Raw genomic sequence first — 15,576 nt, forward strand, 5'->3', positions numbered from 1 at the left:
TCTCTTCTTATCTCTCCTTAATCAAGTCAACAATTTTTCAGAATCATGGCTTCTCTGTTCGATAGATGTCACAGCTTTATACACATCAATACCACTGTTAGAAGGTCTAGAAGCCAGTGAATGGGCGCTACTTCAGCTTGAAGAAACTGCCATAGACAAAGTTTTTATCATGGAGCTCCTTACCTTTTGTCTCCAACATAGTTATCTTGAGTGGAACAGCGACTTCTATTTGCAGATAAGTGGCACATCTATGGGTTTTTCTGGCGCTCCTGCTTACGCCAATACGTTCATGGCTAAATTTGAAGATGACCACATTTTTTCTGACAGCATTTGGACTGACAACTTGGCATTTTTTGCCAGGTTCATTGATGACATTTTTTTAATTTGGAAGAATACTGAAGATCTGTTGATCGAACAAATCAGTCAACTCAATCAAAAAAATCCACGTATCCAGTTCACATACAATATCAGCACAGAACAACTGCCTTTCTTGGATGTATTAATCAAGAAACAATCCAATTCTCTAGTTACGACAATTTACTCCAAACCCACAGACAGAAACAATCTCTTTCTTTATTCCAGTTTCCACCCTCCGTCATTGATTCGCAATCTTCCATATTCACAGTTGATCAGAACAAAAAGAATCATTTCCGACACTCAACTTTTGGGATCATCACTTCAAAGACAAGTTGTGAAATTTCAAGAACGTGGTTATCCAGCAACAGTTCTGGAGGCAGCTATTTCCAGAACTTCTACTAAAACGCGTGCGGAACTTCTCGCGCCCACAGAGAAAAATCCCCATGACCGTCATGTATTTGTTTCTACATTTTCTACGAGCTCTAGGCGCATTCGCCAGATCATTAGAAAAAGATGGGAAGTGTTGAAACAGGAACCGGATTTCAACGACCTCTTTTCCACCGAACCCATTTTTGCTTTCACCCGCAGTAAAAACATTAAAGACATTCTATCAACATCACCCACAACTGATCACGAAGAGTTCAAGGGCATGCAAAAATGCTACAATTGTGTCAATTGCCACAATGTAATCACTGGCTGCGTTATCCATCATCCGCGTTCAGGCAAAGCTATCAAACTCAGATACACTGGCACCTGTGACAGTACCAACGTCATTTACACCATTAAATGTCCCTGCGGCTCAATGTATGTTGGCAAAACTTCTCGTCATTGCCTTTAGATTGTACGTCTGTTTTAGACTAAGCAATTCAACATGCTTTTTACTTTTTTACTTTTCTTCCTCTGCAGGTACCTTGATTCACGTTGGTCCTTTCCATTTGTTTCTCTTGGTTCATGTCACCACGTTTTTCTAACTTATTCACAAGCTTTTCCAATAGTCCTCTCTTTGCTTTATTCAGCAACATCGTTTCCTCTCATTATTATATCATTATTTTTTCTGTCAAATTTCTTTATTTGTTTGCACTTTGATTCGTTTTTCATTTCCACTCAGTTTCACCCTCGTCCGAGACAACTCCTTTCTTAGCTGTGTTTCTTTTCCCTATTACACGTCTCACATTCGTTTTTCACCCAGAACACAACACAATTTTGGCAGGCTTAGCACAACAGTACTTGTTAGGTCACCGGATTCATTATTTACATCGCAGTGTTCTCCTAGTTCAACATGACAAGCGCATTGATGTTTATTTATACTAGCGCATTGATATTTATTTATACATCCTTCTTTTTTTCCTCTTTTTTAACTTTATCGCACACAACACAAGCAGCCGTCACATTTTTATCAGAGTTTTACTGCAATCAGTTCAGTCCGCTTTTGATCTCCACTACGTCTGTCAGGACGTGCCCACGTAGCACGTCCCATTAAAATATCCGGCTAGTCAGTTTCCCGACTACCGTTCCTTCGGAGGTTTACAGTGTTTGTAGCCCGTCGGCATATTGAATCTTCGCTTCATTATAGAACTCCAGGATTTGATGCCTTGTTGCAGTGTCAAACACGGTTTATTGGTAAGCTCTCGTTCCCCCTTTTTCTGTACAAATCCCGAGCCTCCGCCATGCACGGTTACTCGTTACATCTCGTTTTTTCTTTTCTTTTCATTTCACAGCTAGCTTGAGTAGTTCCACACCCAGGAGTCTGGCCATTGACTCGGCCACACCATAGTATCACAGTATTTTACAACACCGCACAGAAGTAAGTCGTTTGCGGTCTTGGCCATGATACATTCATTCACTTCACCATGAGCTGGTTTTTAGATTATTTTTTGTCTATTCAGCGTCCTGTGGCCTTCGGCGCTTTCTGTTAGCCCCGCATTGAGTATCATCGTTATTTCGAAAATCAGTAAGAAATAGAGCTTTGCTCGTTTTATTTAGTTCCATTTCACGGGTGACTCCTATCAAATGTGCTTTAAACAACGGTTATCTCTGGGTACTTTGCACATACTATTCAGTTTCACTTACACTTAAGATTGACTTGTTTCTTTCATCTACTTCCGTAACATTCTATTTTTCTATTGAATTGCTACTGTCTGATCCAGGCCAGTTTAGAACTCCTTGTGCCTTGATACGCTGCATCATGTATATGTTGTATTACAGAACTTTTACGTATTTGTACAGCAATGGTTTTCAATGATGTTTTTTTCATTTTTTCAGCTGCCCCTGAAGAAGGGATGTGAATCATCCCGAAATGCATTGGGCTCGCTTTTGATTTTCTCTAGAACTGACGATATAATTCACTGCTTCTGTGCAGTTTGTCATTGAATGTATTACTTTGCTTCATTTGCTTTACTGTTCGCAGATTGAACAGTTACTGTGTTTTCATTTCTTTAATACAATGAATTTGTAACAAACCAAGTGTTGATTGTTTATTAGATTGCAGTTTAAATAAGCTTATACTTACGGTAATTTTGCCTAGTTGTTCAAGATTATTGCAATTGTTCCTTTCCACCGCAGTGCACCCAGTACACTGGTGACTGTTCACCAGCTACATTGCAGTTTGAATTGCGAGGTGGGCTTCCTCGTTTCTGAGTAGCACGCCACAATTTTTCCATTTGAATGAAATATGATTCGTTTGTTTACTTTTTGTGTGCGCTAACTTCGAATTCATTGACAAATTTGTAGAATTGCCTTGTGTTAACAAGAAGTTGGTTGCAAGCAGATCAGACTGCAGAGACCGAAGAATTGCCGTATGTTCCGGAAGCCAACAGGAAGCCGAAAAAGAAGGCTGCATTAAAGAGTCAAGTGGTTTGATACAATGGGCATAATCAGGAATGTATGTCCTCCCAAAATAAAAAAATAAAACCGCAAAGATTGCAATTTGTTTAAGCATAGATGGAGGTTGCAATTGTGCACATTTCTCCAGAAAGTGGGGGGCCAACCCCCTACCTTAATCTTTGAGTTCATAACCCAGAAAAAGAACTGTCAAACAGGCAATGTTTGAATTGGCGAAGTTGAATTTATATCCCAAGTCCGCAAAAGACATATGATGCAGTCCACACGCACAAGGTGTGGTATCAATTCATCATCCGTCAAATAGATGTCAATGATGTTCAAGAAAGCATCAGGGTCAATTTCATGCAAAACAGACACAATGCGTGCCGCAAAATTACTGACACTATTTTTAAAGCCCATAGGCAAGCACATATACCTTTTTTGATTGCTGAGGTCACCGAATGCTGTCAAATCACAGCTATCAAGAGCCAAATTGTGACTATAAAAACCATTTGAGATATCAAGAGTCATTTTATATTTTTTAAGAACAATGGTATCGACTAACGCAGAGCTCTGTGTGTTCTGTACCGCGAAGTTACAAACATGGCTATTCAAGTGTCGGTAATCCAAAACAACACAATATGATCCGTCCGGTTTAAAATCGGAAAAATAGGATTATTCATTGACGAAACACAGGGTTAAATTACACCCTGATATTCCAATTGGGCCAAGGTTTCACTCTCGGATGCTTTCACGTCTCGTTTGATTGGATATTGTGGTTGGGGTTGTGGCATGGATTGTAAAGGAATCTCATGTGCCAGTGAATCTTTATCCCAAACCCACTTGATTACGATACACTGCAGGAGCAAGCACCAGCACACACTCCAACACGTATTCTTGTTTAGCCTCCTCCGAGACATAATGCGAAAAACTCTGGAGAATAACATCCTCCCCTCTAGAAGAAGACCGAACAAATGGGGGAGGCCAATCAACCTCCGCCAACAAAATATCATAGGTAGAAGTACGTTTTTCCCCAAAAACTGCCTTTATTGTGCTTTTAATATCACCTTAAATTTGGATGTCGATCTCATAAAGCCTATCAGGGGGTGCAACTCTTGTGTCCCCAGTTTCCACTGTAATGTTCGTGTCTGTTGCTTTCACCTCCAGACACTGTTGTAGTGTCTCCTGTACTATGGTAACTTCCACCGCGCTGTCGAGGAGTGTTACTGCCCATCTCCAATTGAAGAGCAGGGTTCTCACCGTCTGAGGCATACTTCACAGTCAATCCAGCAACAAATTTCTTCTGAAACTGGGCACGAAATTGAGGTGGTCCCTCTTGTTTCGTTTTTACATCAAACTGGTGCTGCGGGTCACGTCTTAGTTGTGCAGACACTCCGTCTGAGATCCTGACGTCTCCCTCACCGAACTGCTGATCTGACGATTCCTCAAAGGAACGAGGAGAGCGAGGTTCGGGAACCTGGAACCTCTCGGGTGTTTTAATTTTAGAGTGGTCACGCAAATCATATCTACGGTCAGAAGAGTCAGGTGGAGGTGAACCTGCACGTGAACCAGGTTTCTGTTGTTGCTGCCTCAGATTTTTATTCCAAGTCTTTTTAGGAAAGGCTGGACGACCCTTCTTTTTGGGAGGGGGTTTATTTTGTACCTGAGTAAAAGGTCTTACTCCCAAGCTATTGTGACCCAATGATGTTTACACATCTGCAATAATGATCGGCAACTGCCGCTGCTTGTCCACATCTGCCACCACGGATAGGCGTTGACACACTTGCAAGCTAACTGCCTCACCTTTGATGTTGGCTAAAATCATACCAGAGACAATAGGGAACAAGCTCACAAATCTCATTCCTAATTCCAGGGCTGGACCAGTTCATCTTGAACTTTTTTTTAGAACACTCAGTAGAACGCTCATGGAGGGGGTGCTAAAGCACAGTGTGTACACTGCAGCAAACACCGTCCCCGAGGTGGTGCAGTCAGCTAAAGTGGGAAAAATACCACTCGGTAAACTCATTGGCAGGATCCGGTGTTTCTCAACAGGAGTAGTATGTGGAAAAACAGTTTCAAGTTGCTCAAATTTTTCAGCAAGCCAATATGGAACTATGGAAAATCATCTCTATTCTGAGGACGTTTACCCATCACTGAATTAATCATGATGGGGCTAATGACGAGACCACCACAATGTTGAGGCGGTTGGTGAGCAACTCCAGCCGAAGCAACTCGAATATTACGTGACATAAATTGTATGATACTTCTATGTATACGTATTTATGATGTATGGAGGTCACATAGTTGTGCGAGAGTGACACCAAGATTATTTGGATGTGGTGTGTAACTGGCCAAGACAGGCCATGTGGCTTCGTCGACCGATAAGGGGCACAAACAGACCACAGTAACAGGGTGAAGAAGGGCACTAACAAAATAGTATGCTTCTAGGCTGTCAACGGAACTTCCAGTAATGCATAAGGGCGATAATTACGCGGAACCTCATCCCCGTATGTTCATGAAACAAATTATCATTCCCATCCACTGCTGGAAATGTAACCCAAGAGTACAAAATCTCGAAGCGGTAAGCCGGGTTTGCTTAGACAACAAAGATAAAATCAGTCCCCGCCACAGGGACTCCACGTTCCCAAATAGGCTGCAACAGCTGCACGGTTAGGTGCCGCAATAGCTACCGCCTTAGTAGAAATAGGACAAAGAAACGGAGAGAACAATAGCGCAAAAGAGGGTAAAGAAAAACCTTTTAGATTTCACGCTTTAAAAACCTATCAACATTCAAAAATAGGAGGTTAAACCCTCACACCATGAACGTCTCCGGTAACTGGTGAGAGAAAAATTGTGGAAAAGCACAAGCGCTACTCAGGTGTCCCGTGAATAAGTACCAGACCAATCGTTGGTGGCGCCATGTTGCAGGCATTCTGTACAAACCCAGAACTATCCACAGGAATATGGGACCTTGGTGTATAGGGACTGAGTCTTCCTACCACCTTAGTACCCAGGACCAACTAGCTATAGTGTCTCACATGCTCTCCTACTCACAGATAAACAAATGATTAGACACCCCAGAACACAACACTCACAGATATCTCAGGAATCGCAGTAACAAGACACACCCTTGCACTCTTGTACTGGTCCGTAATAAGATCTGACAGAGACACGAAACAGTTCAAAATATTTATTTGAAATAACATGCAGTATACGTGCCACAACAAGCAGGGAAATGCATAATACAAATATAGTAAGCATAGCAGCTAGTCCGTAAATCATGAAGGGAGATGTCATCATAAAAAGACAATAGAAAAAGGACTATAGTACCTAACCTCCCTATTTTTGCTAAGACAAAGTATTATTATTAAATAGAAGATCTCTGGGCTTTCTCAGCAAACCTCATACCTCGGACTATAGATGATAGATCTACATCATAGGTGCTGTTTTGCTCCTCTCCCTGGAAAGGTCCCTCTCCAAGTGTGTCTTACCTATTTGTGTACCCAACTATAAACCAAAGTATGTTGTCCAACCAACAGCTGCATCTGTATGTTTTGTCTATTGGCTGAGGCCTGGCCCGAACAAAATACTAAGGGGCATTGTTGTTGCACATAATGTTCAGTGAAAATCCCAGTAACATGCAGAGAGTGAACACAGCGATGAGTTCTCATGTGAAAGAAGCCATAGAAAATATATCAAAAATAAAAATGTGTAGGAATGTGGGCAAAACAGCAGACAAGCTGCAACATGCTCATGCTAAGTTAGTGAAAAACTATCATGTCCCCACGGGTCACGTGACAGAGAAAGATATAATGTGAGAAGTGAAATGGAGGGGTGGTAGAGACATAAGATGTAAGATAAAGGTGAGGCAGCTGAAAGAATGCTTCAGAAAGGAATGTGGGGAAGGAGAGGGAGATCGACAGGTTTTTAAGTGAGGTAGAGCATGGAGAAAGCTGTAGTTAGGGTAAAGGATATGTAAAGGGTGTGGAGAACAGGAGGTTAGGTAGATTGAGATATAAGTTAGAAAGAGAGGTGGATTAGAGCGGGAGGGGCAAGAGGATTGACGAGGATAAAGAGGAAACGGAGTGGTGAGGTAAAGAGAAGAAAGTGAAAAGTGAGGTTTAGAAAGATAGGTCAATGAAAGAGAGAAGTGAGGCAAAGAGAAAGGTAGATATGGTGGTGAAAGGAAGAAAGATGAGGTGTAGAGAAGTGAAATTGAGAGACAGTTGTGGTTGAGAAAGAGAGGTTACGTTCTTATAGTGGTATAGGGAGAGGATGGATTAGAGAGAGTATTAAGGTAGGGAGAAAGAGTCCCAGGTGTGGTAGAGAGAGATTTTGAGAGGCAAGTTCTAGAGGATGAGTAGAAATAGTGAAGGGGTAAAGAGAAATTATAGAGAGGAGGTAATAATAGCGAAAAAGGCATATCGATGGACATAAGCAGGCTAGCGAGAGAATTGCGGTAGAGAGAAAAACGATAGAAAAAGGGGAAGGAATATGCTACTTACCAGTATGCATCTGTTCTTGGCATGTACAGCTGCAGATCTACACACTGCGCATAGATCGAAAGTCTTTGGAAGTCACGAGGTATGTGACTCCTCCTTTGGATTATAGTGCGCATGGGCATCGGCTCCATCCTCAGATTGATTTTCGCCAGCAGGGAAATGATTGAGCTTAGTAAGAAACAGGAAAGATGCCCATGTGTGGTGTATCTAAGTAAGATAATACTGGAACAGACAAAGGTAGCCGGGGAGGCAGGTGGGCGTGTGTAGATCTGCAGCTCTACATGCCAAGAACAGATGCATACTGGTAAGTAGCATATTCCGTTCGAGGCATATGAGCTGCAGATTACACACTGTGCATAGATTGTAAAGCAGTATCCACTCCTAGCGGCGACCACCAATATCTGTTGCAGTAGTTTGAAATAGTGTTTTGAGTACAGCCTGGCCCACACTAGCCTGTTGTTTAGTTTGCACATCGACACAATAGTGTTTTGTGAATGTGTGCGGTGTAGACCATGTAGCTGCTCTGCAGATATCATCTAAAGGAATGTTTCCTAAAAATGCCATTGAAGCCCCCATCTTTTGTGTAGAGTGGGCTTTAGGAGGAACAGATAATGTACATTTTGCTTTGTGGTAACAAATCTGTATGCATTTGACAATCCACCTAGCTATCCCAGATTTTGATATGGGGTTGCCTTTGTATGGTGGTGAGAAAGACACGAATAGTTGTTTGGTCTTACGAAAGGGTTTTGTTCTCTCTATGTAGTATAGTAGTGCTCTTTTGACATCTAAGTTGTGAAGAGCTCTCTCTGCGACTGTTTGTGGCTGCGAGAAGAATACAGGCAGCTCTACAGATTGATTGAGGTGGAAGGGAGAAATGACTTTAGGGAGGAATTTACGATTAGTTCGGAGAACAACTTAATTAAGATGCATCTGGAGAAAGGGTTCTTGAATGGTTAGTGCTTGTAGTTCACTAACTCTTCGTAGAGAAGTAATGGCTACGAGGAAAGCAGTTTTCCATGTTAAGAATTGTAGCTCACATTTATGTAGAGGTTCAAATGGAGGCCCCCATTAGTCTTGTGAGAATTATGTTTAAATTCCACACAGGGGAAGGTGGTACTCTGGGGGGAATTATTCTCTTGAGTCCCTCCATAAAGGCCTTTATGGCAGGTACTCTGAAAAGTGAGAGATGCTGTTTATTTTGTAGATATGCTGCTATGGCAGCAAGGTGCAATCTGATAGAGGTATAGGCTAGGTTGCATCTTTGGAGGTGTGGTAAGTAGCCTATGATGTGTTGGATAGACACATATAGGAGATTAGTGTCGTTGTTATGGCAGTATACTAGGAATCTTTTCCACTTGGCTGCATAGCATGCTCTAGTGGTAGGCCGTCTAGCTTCTTTGATGACGTTCATACAGTCAGGAGGAGAAGATTAAGGTAACCAAATTCTAGGACTTCAGGAGCCAGATCGCTAGGTTGAGCTGAGCTGGGTCTGGGTGTTGGATCTCTCCATGGTTCTGGGTTAAGAGGCGTGGAGAGAGGTGTAGTTTTCGGTGCGGAACTACTGAGAGTTCCAGCAGTGTGGTGTACCATGGCTGTCGGGCCCAAGTTGGAGCAACTAGGATGAGCGTTAATGAGTGTTGCTGTAGTTTGCGCACCACTAGCGGAATGAGTGGGAGAGGCGGAAAAGCGTACGCAAATCTGCATGACCAGTTCATCCATACCGCATTGACTTTGGACAATGGGTGAGGATACCTGGTGGTGAAGTTTGGGCATTTGGCGTTTTCTTGGGTGGCGAAGAGGTCTATCTGTGGTTGCCCCCAGATCTGAAAAAACGGTTGAAGAACTTGTGGATGAAGTTCCCACTCGTGGATTTGTTCTGTTTGACGGCTCAAGAGATCGGCTATTGTGTTTTGGACTCCTGGGACATGTTGGGCTAGGAGAAAAATGTTCTGAGGTATAGCCCACCTCCTTATGCTCTGTGCAAGCTGAGAGAGCTGCAGAGAGTGTGTCCCGCCTTGTTTTTGGATATAATACATGGTTGTCATGTTGTCGGTGTGGACCAAGACAGTCTTGCCTGATAGTTGTTTTTGAAATGCTTTTAAGGCTAGGAATATGGCTAGTAACTCCAAGTGGTTGATGTGGAGTAACTTTTGTTGAGGTGTCCACCTGTCCTGCATGGTGTGATGTAGTAGGTGAGCTCCCCAGCCGGAGAGCGATGCGGCCGCTGTCATGACTATTTGAGGAACTGGCTCGAGGAACGGTCGCCCTTTGGAAAGGTTCTTGGTGTTCTACCACTGCAGAGAGCGATGGGTACGACCGTCTACCAACACCAGATCTGTTAGCTGACCTTGAGCCTGATTCCATTGGCGTGATAAGCACTCTTGGAGAGGACGCATCTGGAGTCTTGCATGAGGCACTATGAATATGCAAGAGGCCATCATCCCTATCAGTTGCATGAACACTCGAGCTGGAAGTGAGTGTTGCGGTTGGAATCTGGTGAGAAGAGCTTGGATGCTCGCTATACGGGCGGGACTGGGGTAGGCGAGCGTTCTTGAGGTGTCTATTGTGGCACCGAGGTATTGTTGTGCGTGGGACGGTTGCAGCTGGTACTTGGCGTGATGTATTGTGAACCTCAGGTCGTGAAGTTTTTGAATAGTGGCGTGAGTGTGTTGTACACACTGATTGTACGATTTGGCTTTTATAAGCCAGTCATCTAGATATGGGAAGACATGTATGTGTTGTCTTCTTAGGTGTGCTGCCACCACTGCTAGGCACTTGGTAAACACTCTTGGTGCTGTGGTGACTCCAAATGGGAGTACTTTGAATTGATAGTACTGACCCTCCACTACAAATCTGGGATATTTTCTGTGAGCGCTGTGAATGGGAATATGGAAATAGGCGTCCTCGAGGTCTAGAGTAGCAAGGAAGTCACCCTGGGAAAGCAGAGGGAGGACCTTCTGAAGTGTGACCATGTGGAAGTATGAATGTATGTATAGGTTTAGGGGTCTGAAGACTAAAATAGGCCTTGGAGATCCGTCTTTTTTGGTATGAGAAAATAGAGGGAGTAGACTCCCTTGTTTTGTTGGTGCAGGGGAACTGGTTCTATTGCACTTTTTGGTAGGAGGGAGATTACCCCCTGCTTTAACAGTAACAAATGTTCTTGTGACATTGGACGGTGTTTGGGTGGTATGGTTGGGGTGGCAGATGTTAGTTCGAGACAGTAGCTTGATTGAATGATTTCATGGGCCCGCCTGTCTGAAGTGATGTTTATCCAGGCAGGGAGAAATTGGTGGAGTCTTCCCCCGACTGGAGTGGAATAGTCGGGGGAAGTGGAGGGAAGTCATGGGGTAGGTGTGGAGGCAGAACGAGAATTGTTGTTTTTGCCTCTGCCTTTGCTGTTATTCCCCCTGTAACCACCCCTTTGGTAACCTCTAGTACAAGGGATTGTGCGGGAGCTTTGTAAGAGGTGGAGGGGCTATCAGAGGAGTAGCCTCGATGGGTGCTTCTAAAGGATGAGCGACGAAAAGACCGTCTGGGAGCTTGCGGTTGCAAGGCTTCCATAGATTTTGGCAGTGTCTGTATCCTTCTTCATTTTCTCGAGGGATACGTCTACATTAGGGCCAAATAGGTGGTGCTCATCAAAAGGCTGATTGAGTATAGAACTCTGTACTTCGGGTTTAAAACCTGATATACGTAACCAGGCATGCCTGCACAAAAGGACACTGGTGTTGATTGCCCTTGAGGTGGTATCTGCTGCATCTAGAGCACAGCGGATGGAGGTGTTAGTGATGGTCTTACCCTCTTGGATTAGTTCACTGGCCCTGTTTTTATCTTTGTCAGGGAGGTGCTGCATTATGGACTCAAGCTCTTCATAATGTGCCCTGTCATACCTGGCTAGGAGCGCTTGGGTGTTAGCAATGCTCCCAATATTTGCTGCCTGTGACGCTGTGCGTTTGCCAGAGGCGTCTAGGAGTTTTGATTCCTTGTCTGGTGGTGGTGCGTCACCTGACGTTTGGGAATTTGCTCTCTTCCTGGCATTAGAGACTACTAGGCAGTCTAGTGGTGCGGGGCCCTTAATGTATACTGGGTCAGTAGGGGCAGCTTTATATTTCTTTTCTATTCTTGGGTTGATGACCCGAGCCCTGACGGGGTCTTTAAAGATCTCTGGTGCGTGCTTAATGACCCCATTAAGCATGGGTAGTGTTGAGGTGGACCTTTGTGTGGTATCAAAGGTATCCATAAGAAAATCCTCCTCTACTGGGTCTCTATGCAGGGCTACCCCGTGGTATTGGGCAGCTCTTTGAAGGAGCTGGTTAAATCTAATATTGTCCTCTGGGGGGAAGGCCTGGAGGGATAAATATCATCTTGTGGGTTGTAAGGGACATCTGGGACACTGTAATCATCCCAGGGGAGCCAGTAGGAGTAAGGTCCCCAAGGGGTTGATCGTCCGCACCTGCCCCTGCATCATCTGAGGTGTTGTCATCATCATCATCATCTATTGGGGTAGGTGATGGTGTGGTGGGGAGGAGGAGGAGGAAGAGGAGAAGGAGAAGGAATCCTTAATAGAGAGGTAGCAAAGTCTCTCTTCTTTGGTGGCGGTGTGGGCGCAGGCATTTCTAGTGGTCTTTTCTTGATGCTGAGCATTAAATGACCAGTCTTAGGATCCTTCATTAAAGTATTTTGGGTAGGATCTGGACGAAAGAGTTCATCTGAGGGAGACTGATCCTTCGGAGCTGAGGGCTTTGGTGCCATAAGTTTTTTGGGCGTCGACTCGGTAGCGGTTCTAGGCTTGGAACCTTGTGGTTTTGAAGTGTCTATCAGTTGGAACCGGTTGCTGTTTTTTCGGTTCCGAGGTCTTCGGCTTGGAAGTATCGGGGCCTTTCGGCGGGTGTTTTTCAGTCAGCTCCGAGGGTGTTGTCGGTGCCGAGGAACTGGTGCTAGCCTTCGATGCCGAGTGCTTCAATGTGGTGCCGGATGTTGCTTTTCTGTACCGAGGGTAGGCTGACTCAAGCCCAAGTCGCCTAAAGGCTTACTAGACTTCTTTACCAGGCCCGAAGGCGGGGCATGGGAAGCAGTGTCTCGGCGTGCACCTGGGCCCGAAGGTGGAGGTGGTACTGAAGCCTTTTTTGCCGGTGTCGGGGGGGGGGGGGAGGTGGGGAGGGGTGGGTCGGGGTCGGAGATGAGGCCCGGGTAGGCCCGAAGGCCTTTGTCGACGACCGGAATCAAAGACTTTGAAGTTGAAGGGTCGCGTGTGGCTGGAAACACAATCGAAAACAATACCGTTGAGATGGGAAGGATTGCGCGTCGAAAGAGAAAAACGTTAACGGTTCCGAACTGGAACGCAAGAACACATCCGAGCCAGATGGCGGAAAAAAACAATCTGAGGATGGAGCCGATGCCCATGCGCACTATAATCCAAAGGAGGAGTCACATACCTTTTGATTACCAAAGATTTGCGATCTATGCACAGTGTGTAATTTGCAGCTCATATGCCTCGAACAGAGGTTTTGAGGTAGCGCACAAGTGGTGAGGCTAATACAGAGGTTAAATATTGAGGGAAACAGAGTTGGGTAGAGATGGATGAGGTAGTGAGGAAAAGTGAAGTAGAGGGAGAATCGATTTAGAAAGATGGATGAAGTGGAGATATAGGTAAGATAGAGGGGTGACAAGTGGGAAGGAGGTTGAGAAAGTGGTTAAGAGGCGATGTAAAGAGATGAGGTCCAGAGAGCAGTCAAATAAGGAGACTGAAGTGAGGTTGAGAACATGGTAGGTTTATACAATAGAAGATAGAGGGTGGGTGAATGAGAGGGAAGTAAAAACAGGAGCAGAAGGGAGAAAAAAAATAGAGCTATGGAGGTAGAGATGGTGATCTGAAATAGTGAAGGAGGTGCACTAGTGAAGGAGGTGCACAGATGAAAGAGAAAGTAATGGTAGATAAAAAGAGAAAGATGTGGTGAGAAAGTAGTATGGAAGTAGGAGAGTTGAGGTAGAGGCACCAGAGATAGAATTAAGAGAGGGATGGTGGAGAGGTGTGATAGTGAACAAACGGCGAGTTAAATCTAGAGGTTAACCAGAGATAAAGAGAGATGGTAAAGAGGGATTAGGCTGTAAGAACAATAAGATAACGATTGTTGAGTTACAGCGAGGGCTGAGAGAGGTATAGAGATGTCCGGTACAAGGAGGGATTGAGAGATAGATTAAAGAAGGAGGTGATGTAAAAAGAGATGTGACTGAGAGGAAGGTGAGTTAGGTGAATGAGAGATGCTTGGAAGCGAGGTCAAACTAGAGCAGTGAGGTATAGAGGAGTGAGCTTAAAAGATTTGTGGGCTAGAGACGCAAAATTGAGGCTATAGATGGGCACTGAACTGTGCTGGAGAGGGGAGGTTGTGAGACCGGTAGATAGAGGTGTGGTAGAAGGAGGCGCCAGGAAATCAGAGAAGGGCAAATAGAGGAGTGAGGTCAGGCAAAGCAAGGGGTTTTAGTGGGGGGTAGAGAATGGTGAGATAGAAAGATGTGGTAGATTGAAAGAAAAGTTAGACACAGGGAAGTAAGAGTAAAGGAGAGGGAATTAAAAAGAGAGAGGCCAAGAAGGGCAAGCAAGGCAGGGATAGAAATGATGAGAGGTGTGGTAAAAAAAAGAGCACCAAAGATATGGATAGGAAGGGAGAGAGGTCAAGATAAAGAAAGGGACAGATTATTAGGAAAGATAAAGATAATTTTCTCAATGTCCCAATCTCCTTATCAGGGGGCTCATTGGACTTTGAGAAGAGCTGGTCAATTGCCCACTTTTTCCATGCCTTTAAATATTGCTGAATGTAGAGAAACTACTACAGAAAAACACAAATGCTAAGCCTTCTCATGCTTACCCTTAAAGAGCGTGGAAATCTTTTCCTGTGAAAATCTGTTGGGCTGTTCAACAATAGCCCTTATTTATTATTTATTTATTTATAGAGTGCAGCATTCATCCCAAGGGATATCAAGGCGCTAGTAGCGAAAAAGAGGGCTTAGCTGCTGATGAGGGGAAAACAAGTGGATATAACTTTTTGGGGAACAGATGGGTTTTCAGTTTTTTTCGGAACACCAGGTAATTAGATGTGAGCCGTAAGTCTAGGGGGAGTTCATTCCATTTCTTAGCTGCTAGATATGAGAAGGAGCGCCCTCCAGTCCTCACTTTCTTGATGCGCTTTGTTCTGGCCAATGCTTGATGTAGTGACCGTAGGCTCCTTGTGGGGACATAGAACTCAATTTTCCCCTGAAGTATTTTGGGGCCGCTTTGATACAGTACTTTATGTGCGTGACTGAGCAGTTTAAATACTGCTCTTTGACGCATAGGTAGCCAGTGCAGGTTTTTCATGCACATGGATGCTGAGCTTAGTCTGCTTTTATCGCACACTAGTTTGGCTGCGGCGTTTTGAAGCACCTGTAGCCGCGCGAAGAGGAGCTCGGTCATGCCCACGAATAAGGCGTTTCCATAGTCGAGTTGATTTATACGCAGGGCTTGCGTGACGGTTCTTCTGCAGTCCAACGGGATCCAGGGTGAGAGTACTCTTTGTTTGTGAGGCATCCTGGTTCCCCTTTCCATAGAGGAGCTATCTTCGCTTGCCAAGCACCCTTCCTAGTCTACACCCGGACTCATAGCCTGGCCACTCATGTACTCCTTCCTTCCATTTCCGTGCTATGTCATCTGCCCACTGCATGCTCCCCTCACTCACTTACTATGTTGTTTCCCTCTCCATTTATATTTATTTTTCATATTATGCACATACATTGTCAGAAAAAGATAAAGCTTTGCGGGACCACAACAATAAACAATAACAAAATTGAAAAACATCCTGGATAAAACATAAATAGAAAGAACAATTGCATCAAAGAACTAATACACGGGACAGCAGAATCC

The 15,576-nt window shown here is 44.3% G+C and overlaps 1 protein-coding gene across 1 annotated transcript in view; it reads left to right on the forward strand.

Annotated features, from left to right (window-relative positions):
* Window positions 1-15,576, forward strand: part of LOC146790119 (enoyl-CoA delta isomerase 1, mitochondrial-like) — an 82,099-nt gene that overhangs the window by 45,733 nt on the left and 20,790 nt on the right. The gene's annotated exons all lie outside the window — the stretch shown is intronic.

This window comes from Triturus cristatus, chromosome 10 (assembly GCF_964204655.1).
Source record: "Triturus cristatus chromosome 10, aTriCri1.1, whole genome shotgun sequence".
NCBI classification, from domain to species: domain Eukaryota; kingdom Metazoa; phylum Chordata; class Amphibia; order Caudata; family Salamandridae; genus Triturus; species Triturus cristatus.